This window comes from Eucalyptus grandis, chromosome 10, assembly GCF_016545825.1.
Source record: "Eucalyptus grandis isolate ANBG69807.140 chromosome 10, ASM1654582v1, whole genome shotgun sequence".
Classification (NCBI taxonomy): domain Eukaryota; kingdom Viridiplantae; phylum Streptophyta; class Magnoliopsida; order Myrtales; family Myrtaceae; genus Eucalyptus; species Eucalyptus grandis.
This window is the reverse complement of record NC_052621.1, coordinates 18,222,548-18,231,867: the sequence shown is the minus strand read 5'-3', so window position 1 is coordinate 18,231,867 and position 9,320 is coordinate 18,222,548. Positions and strand designations below refer to the sequence as shown.

Below are 9,320 nucleotides of genomic sequence, written 5' to 3'. Positions count from 1 at the left end.
TAGTTTTATCAGCGCCACTGGCTCGGCCAAACCTTTCCCAGGCGAGAGATCAAGGAATGGGGGAGAGCGACCGTAGCGGGGGCAACACCGAGACCGTCTCTTCTCAGCTGACGATTCTTCAGGTAACCCCTTGTTCTTGAATCTGAGTTTCGGACCACCGTAAATGAAAGCCGACACTTTCGTACAGCATTCGTCTACTCAAGACCGAGACGTTTTATGCACCGAACCTGGTAACAATCCGTTGGAAGATCACATCTGTCTCCTTAATCTTTAGTACTTGCTGTATAGTTTCTTTTCCTAATTCTCATTCAATGAAAAACCTATGTACATAGAAATAAGCATGTGCGTCCTCTCTCTCTCTCTCTCTCTCTCTCTAAGAAAGCTTGTAACCAGGTATCTTTGATCTTTAGGAAGATTATGCGCGTTTGAGAGTGTAATTTTCACAATTTTCTTCCGATTCTGGCCATTTTGTTTGCAGGAGAAGGAAATCTGGATGGGCAAGTAGCATGCTGCTTTGGAACACTCATTTGAGCAAGATAACAAAATCTGCTTAGGTCCTTAGAGGGCTATAAAAGTAGATGGCTGCTGTGCCTCAACCTCGGACATTCGTCATGGTTGAGAAATTAGCAGTAGCTTTTCTATTAGCATTGTTTTATGAATCCCTTTTACATAGAAATAAGGACTTGATTTGTCAAATTGTAAAACTCCTTTATATATGTACTCTCCGATGAAAACATTTAGAGGTAGGATAGAATGTATAGTCTAAATATATGAATGAAGACCACGTCATCGAGTTTCAAGAGGGGTCAATCTTCTCTTCCTCTTTTCGATGTGAAGCAAAAAAAGATAAAGTCCCTCTCCTTGATGATAGCTAAATATCGTTGAATAATGCTAGGGTTCCAAAGTCTCAAGTATCGTGTTAAGATTAGGTATGATTGTAGAAAAAGATGCCATGAGAAATAAAAAAGGAAAAATGAAATTGGAGTGACTGCAAGCTGAAATAGCTAACTACTTGTTCGCAACGATTATCTCTTGAAATCCTAGACTAATTAGGATACTTCCAATAATTGTAGCACTCCACGTATGTATCTATCCCATTAAACAATACCGATTGATATAATAAAAAGGAGATTCTACTGTTTTGTCGATGCAAAAGGCAAAAGAAAAAAAAAACAAAAAAAGAAAAATAAGAGAAATCCCCGTTAGGAATGAAAGGGTTTCGAGAGCTGATTCGTGGTTGTACGTACATCAGCTTTTGGGGCAACGGTATGTCTTTTTGGAAACCATAGCCTGGTGTTATTACATGGGATTTCGATAGCATTATGTATCTCTATTGCTATATAATGTCATTAGCACAATTGAGATGGAAATGTGCATGCCATGTTCTTCCAACCTAAGGACGCCTATTGTAACCAGTTTGTCCAATCCAAAAATGTCTTCTATGGAGTTAGCCAAAGTATGATATTCAAACCTGTTTGCCGAAAGCGAAGCGTTATTGCTGTGTTTCCCAAACCTAAAGGTGCATCACTGTCGCCGTGAAGCCAATGGCCTAACTGACTGGGTCGCGAAGGCCCACGGACGAGGATCCCTTTCACCAAACTGGGTCAATTCTCCTCCTCAAATTATGTTAGACATGCTTTGTACTGAAGCCCTAGTTAAGGGTTGTTCTTTTTTCCCTACGTGAATAGAAATAAATCTATTAGTATAGATTATCTTTTAAAGGTCGCTAAAAAACTCGATATCCAAGACTCTAAATAGCTAGAGATGTCTTCTATTCATTGTAAGAGTAGTTTTTATAGAATTCTCCACGAAAAGGGTTGTCACCCAGACGTCACCTAAGCAATTGAAAAAGTTTTTCATAAAATATTTTCAACCAAGGGCGAATCAATTATGTGACTCCCACCATCTCGAAAGGATTTATATCGATAGTCATCATAATTAAGAACTTTCTAAATGTTATTAAGTGTATGATTTACGCACGTACATGTAGTTGATATGATATTTTGACTATGCTTTCGAGTTTTTCCTATAAAGTTGCGGCTCATATTCTGCTTTTTTCATTTTTCATTATGACCATATGCATCGAAAATATACAAGGACTTTGTTTCTAACAGTCCTTGCTAATTAAATTCGATAAGGGACCGACCAAAAAAATAATTTCATAAGCGCATCTAAAATATTCAGCTTTGATTGGTAACTTTTCATGTAATATTGCAGTATTAACACTCAAATATCATTAGAATTGCCCAGTGCAATGCGTAGGTTGCTGTTTAGTAATGATATGAACCAGAGTTATAAATCAAAAGGTTCTTGCCTGTTTAGAGGAAAAATCTTCCCATCCCAGTGAGCTTCACGTCGCTACATTGATCGCTTCAGCAGGATACCGTTTCTATTATGACAAAGAAAGTCCTTCACCAATCAAATTTTTAGGGGAAAAGATTATGGAGAAAATTACCAATATAATTCTAAATTTATTGTTTGAATGTCATTTTAATTCTGAACTTTTCAATTTGTCAATTTAGTTCTAATTTTTCGCACAAAATTTCAATATCTTCTAACTATTGCCACTAGAAATTACTAACATGGCGATCCATAAATTGTCTATGTTAGCATGCTATGTAGGATGATCGGTGATGACTAGACACTACATCAGTAATTTTTGGTGGCAATTGATCGAATTGACTGCATGGATACTTCACACAAAAGTTTTTGGCTACATTGGAACAAATGAAAAATTTTAAACGATTTTTGTACAATTGGTTTAGAATTAATTTCCATAGTGAACATTTTCCTTTATTATGAAGTTTTTAGTGAAACAAATGTACCCTTAATCTAATAAATAAAGGTATAATTTAAAATTCAAACATTCAAACATTTTCCTTCATGCTTCAGTGTGGAAATATATCTGGGGAGTCATATTTGGGACCTAAAAATATTTTAACTCTAGACCTTCTGCTCTAATATTTTCTAAGATTTTGTTGGACCTTTATGAAATTGTTTCACCAGAATTTAATTTACGACTCTTTTCCAAAAGTCATTCTTTAGCTTTTAATGAGAGGAGATGTGTTCTATGGCGATTCTAGACAAAAAATATCCTGGTGGACAAGAATTAATTACAAACCTTTATTTTGAACTTCGAACCAAACTATATATACAAACCATGCCAAAATTCAATGGACAAGAAAGCTTGAAAATATAACCACGTCCATGGCAACACAATACACGAATTGCATCGGAATTTAATTGATGACAAAACTTGTGAACATGCAAATATGTAACGCCTTAATTGAATCGATGGCAAAACATCCAGAATAGAGATACACGTCAGAATTTAATCGACGACACAGTACCAAGATAGATATACGTATTGGAATTTAATCGATGACGCGAATCAGAAAGCTATAACTAAGGAAAAATAAAGTGCAAGAAAGTAAAGATAATAAAAGATTACATTTTGATTGTCCAAGGATCCTCTCCAATTGATGAGAACTTGGTATATATGGACCTTCTATCATAACCGTCTGAGAGTAGTTTCTTCGTGGTTAAATTATAGTTTGACGCTTCCGAAAATTACGATCCCATATTCCCACATTGTCAATTCCCTTCAAGAAGTTGTTCGTTTCCCACGTTGTCAATTCCCTTCAAAATAACAACCTCAGTCTCTATTTTCACCTAACTATTCTGCACGATCTCCTTAATGGATTTACACATACCTAAGCCTTAGATATAATCCTCTAAATCGATCATCTGCTCCTTAGTTGACACACTATCGACAACTTTGGTAAAATAATCTACCATCATTTGCCACTAGGTGACGTGTGCTAATACTTTCATCCAAGTCATCAACTGCATATAATATCGATCAATTTTCAATCCATTCAATTGGTTTCCTCCACGAATGACTAGACATATCTGGATAGGATATTCTCCATTCTTTTTCCTTTTCTTCGCTAATTTTGATGGTTGCATACGAGGTTGTTGAGTCTATTTTTGTTGCTTCCGAACAATTATTGCATATCGATAATAACTAAAAATCGGACATTTTTTGGTGTCACTAGAAATGTTTAAAAATTAGAACTACTAAATGATGTAGTGATCTATTATTAAGTAATTTAATACATCATACTTGTGATATCTTGACTTTTGATATCTCAAACCAATTATGTATTGACATTCATCGTAGGTTTTGAGCATGTAATCATAACATGGAAAATGTGTAGACCATGGGTGGGCAATCACAGCCCCGCGCACATGCTGGCGAAAGTTACGACCTTAGTCAATTTTGAGGTCGCTCACCTCAAGCAAAAGTTACGACCTTAGCGAAAGTGCGGGCGAACGCGCGCACGCAGGGGCGGCGCCGGGGGTGTAATCGTGGCTGAGTTGGAGGTTCGATGGAGGTGGCGACAGGGCGGTAGCGGCGGCGGCATCAAAAGGCGGACTATGGACTCCATGCAAGGGAAGAGGGAGAAGATGGAAAATACTGAGGGTCCGTTGGATGTTTCGCGCGCTACATGTCATGCCTTCGTGTGGCTTAGCTAGAAAATATTTAATTATTGGTAAATATAATTCATACGTGTCGATCGAGCAAATGCGTGGGTAGTGACTAGCGTGGATACCCGGATTTCAAAAATAGCAATTCCGGCTGTCACTCCTCCGGGGCCCAAATCCAAACAAGCCAATTACGCCTAATGGGTAAGACTTTTCCTTGATGAGGTGAGATTCCTTATCCACAGCAGCTATAAATGGGAAGCCCTAGACATCCCCCTAGCTCGTGAATGAGCCTCTTGAATTTGCTCAGATGATGGGGCGTTTTATCAGCGCCACTAGCTCGGGCAAAAGAAATGGCGAAAGCGATCGGAATGGTGGCGACGCCGAGACTGTCTCTTCTCAGCCGACAATTCTTCAGGTAACCCCTTGTTCTTGAATCTGAGTTCGGACCGACATACTCGAGACTGAGAAGTTTTGTGCACTGAACCTCGTAAAAATCGGTTGGGAGATCACATCTGTCTCCTTTATCTTTGGTACTTGCTCTGTCCATGGGAAGCAAGAAAGTTTAGCTCCACCAATCTCCTTTCCTATTTCTCCTTCAGTGAAATACCTCATGGTTTGTAATCAACTATGCATATACAAATAAGCATGTGATCTCTCTCTCTCTCTCTCTCAAGAAAACTGTAACTTCTAATCATATATCTTTGACCTTCAGGAGAACCTTTTGAGTCAAGTAGCAATTGTGTGTCGTTCGGGCGCATATGTGTTTGAGAGTGTAATTTCACGATTTTCATCTGACTTTGGCCATCATTTTGTTTGCAGAAAAAGGATATCTGGAAGTGCAAGTAGAATGCTTCTTTGGAATACTCATTTGAGCAAGACTACATGATCTACTTATGTTATTAAAGTACTACATAAGTAGATAGTCACTAGGCCTCGACCTTGGACCATCATCATGGTCGAGGCATTGTGAGTAGCTCTACTACTAGCGGAGTCTTATGAAATTCACAGATAAACGAAGACTTTACTTGCTTGATGGTTAATTCTTGCGATGTATGTACTCTTGGATGAAAGTATTTGAGAGAAGAATAAGATTTATAGTGTATCTTTCGGCTTTTTGTTAATGAGTGATTTAGATCACACCATTAAAATTCAAGTGAGATCTTCTATCCTGTTTCGGTGTAAAGCAAAAGGGATGAAATTGCTTTCCTCAATCATAGCTAAATGTTGTTGAATAATGCTAGGGTTCCAAAGTCCAAAGTCCAAAGTATTGGACTAAAATTAGGCAGGATTTCTAAAAAATTCCAGAGACTGCAAGTTGAAACAATCAGCTACTTGTTCACAGTGATTGGATTCGAGAGCTTCGTTGTACAAACCTCATTTGTGGGGCGATATGTCTTTTCAGAAGCAATAATTTGGTGTTATGTTTTGTATCTCTATCGTTACACCATGCCATCAGCATCAATTGAGATGGAAATATCTGCATACCTTATTTTTCCACCTGAGTAAACTAATTGTAACCAGTACAAAAAATTATCCAATCCAATTATTAAATGTCTTACACAGAGTTAGCCAAAAGTATGATATTTAAACCAAGCACTTCCACAAAGAACGGGTAGCACGTCGGCCGCTTGGACATATATATACGGGTTACCTTAAAAACTTGGCCCCCACAATTCTAAATAGCTAGAGATGTCTTCTCTTCATCCCAAGAAATAGGGTTTATTGCATTCTCCACAGAGTGTGCTGTCACCTAAACAACGTATAACAAATTGAAGAAATTTGCCGTTGCCTATTTTCAATCAACAAATAATCAATTATTTAATCAATTATTTAACTCCTACCACCTCTAATTGATTTATGTCATCAATGAGTTATTATATTTAGAGTTAATACAACAAAAATTCAAACTAGTAAACTCGTATCACATTTACTCAAAATTATTTTTGTATCATAAAAAATCTCAAACTAGTATTGTTGCAAAAGTAAGTGACATAACAAGAAAATAAATATGACATTAAATTTACATTATTTGATCATAATAACCTATGTCCACGGAGAAATCAGTAACAAATTTTACTAAAAATCAAGTGATAAATAAAGATTATAACCACGTTCGGGTCATTCAAACACTCAATGTTTTCCAGTCTCAATTACACTTAATAGCTCACATAGTGTTTAACTCTATAGTTTCTCACGAAATAATCTCTTAATCTCATGAAAGAATTAATAAATCTTAATAGAAGATTTTACTTCGCTAGAACGCTTTCAATTGAATCACAGTGTAATGTACGAGAAGAGTTGCCGCTTTGCACACACAGCACACCTCTACTCACATCAACAGCAAATAATATGTATCATATATGGTCGCCCAAAATCGAGTAATCGACTCCAATTATGGAAACGTGTATATCCATGCGCTGAAGCAAATTCGGTCAACCTCAGCAAAGTCCAAGTCTCCCTTTTGAATTCTCCTTGGCGATTTTAATTAGGACATCATTATATTTTATTTCATTTTATATTTTCTTCCATCACCGGCTCTAATTTGCCAAAGGAAGTTAGCTTTGCTCGATTTTGAATGTCCGAAAAATATCCAAAACTTTTGACTTTAATAGATCGGGCTTTCTTGCAATTTATCTCAAACGAGGTTTTGTTTACGGGCTCAAACTCCATACATATTCTAACAATTTCTTCCTTAATTCGACGTTTGAGCCAAGTCATAATTTTGGAATTTGAACTTTATCTGGCTTGAAGTGCATACAAAATGCTGGATTCTACAGGTCACCAAATAAAAAAAAAAATGCTGGATGCTACAATTATTTATCTTATCTGATCTCTAATCTGAACAATCAAAGTAACCCAATATCACCCTTAAAGCCCTAAATGGGAAAACAAAAAATAAGCCATGTCACGGTAGAGAACGACTCGGTACTTTGCTTCGAATTAGAATGGAGATTGATATACTATAATTCACAAAATGAATGGGGATTTATCCGCGAAGGTCGTTGGCCCAGTGACAAACGTGTGGCTCCATTTCGATTTATCTTGTCGGCTCAATCAAACAATTATTCGGACCGGACGCTGAGCCCCACAATGCACTTGCAGATGAAAATGATCGGTGAGTGCTTGGCTGTCGGTTCAGCATGATGTGGACGAACCAGAGGCAAGCCCACGTGAACGGCGTTGCGTGCCGCGTGCGTGTACGATGCATCCCATTTCGGAAAGTCGCGAAGGCGCACGAGGAGCTGTTTTCGAAGGACTCGAAAATTGACACGTGCAATTCATGATGTAGAAATGCCTGCATGATTTTATTTGTCTCTGTGCACCAGCCCATATGCACACGGTTCCCTCAAGAGATAAGCCTCTTTCGATGATGGTCCCCTGAGAGCCTAAGTTGCTGATGTACCTAAAAAAGAAAAAGCATTTCGTGTGAGGTTATTTCGGATCCTTACTAACTTTTCAAAAGATTAAGTTGATAAATGAATGCGTCATTTTAATGTTTAGATTTTTAACATCTGCTTATCCGTAGCTTAGACTCTAGCCTTAGATTGAACAGTGGAAATAATAACTTAAGACCTGTGAATTGCGATGCTTGCCACATGCATCTTATGTTGGGCAATCCAGAGAAACAAGGTGCCGCACAAACCGGGATTCATCTAAAGTATCCGTGAGAAATGGATCTCGATGTTTCGATGACCGTCAGCTGAACAAAAGCACAATCTCACTCATCAATCATGAAATCTCTTATATTTTCGCGTGTCATGACATTTTTCTGTGTGAGAATTGCGAAAAACTATGAAGAGTTACGATCCATTATAATCCGGAAATCCGTTCTTCGAAACCTAGAACTGCCAAACAGAATAAGAGGGGCGACATTTTTGGTCACCATTAATTCCTCATCCGCCATATTTAGGAAGGACAGCTGGGCTTTTGGAGTGACAGATTATCACTCAACCACTTTCGCGTATCACATTTATGACTACTGTGCCGAACTAAGCTAAACATGTGTTAGCGCTTTCGGCTCTTTTTACCGACCGACCCATCACCTCGAAAGCTATAATAGCCATTGTCGATGTGATCATATTGGGTAAGTAGAGAAATGCCTAGGGGCTAGATAAAACTCTCTAAAGAACTCGGCAAAATAACCCCACAATTTGCGGAGAAAAGATGTCTCCTCAAAAAGGGGCTCGCAATGACTAGGCCGGAGCAATTATTTACCAAAAATACAGATCTCCGCTAAGTCGTAAGACCTTGTATGGGGGTTAACGCTTCCTCAGTGCTGCTGAAAGATTAAGAAAGTTGGTCACTTGATGACGGGGGAACCGGTGACCAAAGTCCAGGTGAATGGCGGCTGTAACTATAATGGTCCTAAGGTAGGAAAATTTCTTGTTGAGTAAGTTCCGACCCACGTGAAAGGCGAAACAATTTGGGCACTATCTCAAGGAAAAACTTGGTAAAATAGACATGTCTGTAAAGATGCGGACTATCTTGGAAAGAAAGAATAGTTACAGTAATATGTGATTCTTGAGTGATTATCTCCTTCTAAGAGTTATCAACTTAATGGTTCGAACTTTATACGGACAAGTCATGATGTAGAAAGTCTAAATGATTTATTCAACCATTGTCGCAAGAGATATCATCCAATCTATTGGAATTAAGTGTACAAACACAATGAAATAGAGAGTAAAGGCAAAAATGAAAATCAAGATACAAGGTTTATTTGATTCATCCTTAAATAGGGCTATATCCACTAGATGATTCTACTATAATTAGCACCCCCACTTCTTTGTTATAGCTTTCAATTATAAGAGAGATAAAATATAGGCAAAAGC

General features: G+C 37.8%; 1 long non-coding RNA gene across 1 annotated transcript; it reads left to right on the top strand.

The window, feature by feature from the left end:
• The first annotated feature begins 4,750 nt into the window (after nt 1-4,750).
• Nucleotides 4,751-5,912, top strand: LOC108955754. Its single transcript, XR_001981865.2, has 2 exons — nt 4,751-4,906; nt 5,311-5,912. It is a non-coding gene; the product is annotated as an uncharacterized LOC108955754 (long non-coding RNA).
• The last annotated feature ends 3,408 nt before the right edge of the window (nt 5,913-9,320 follow it).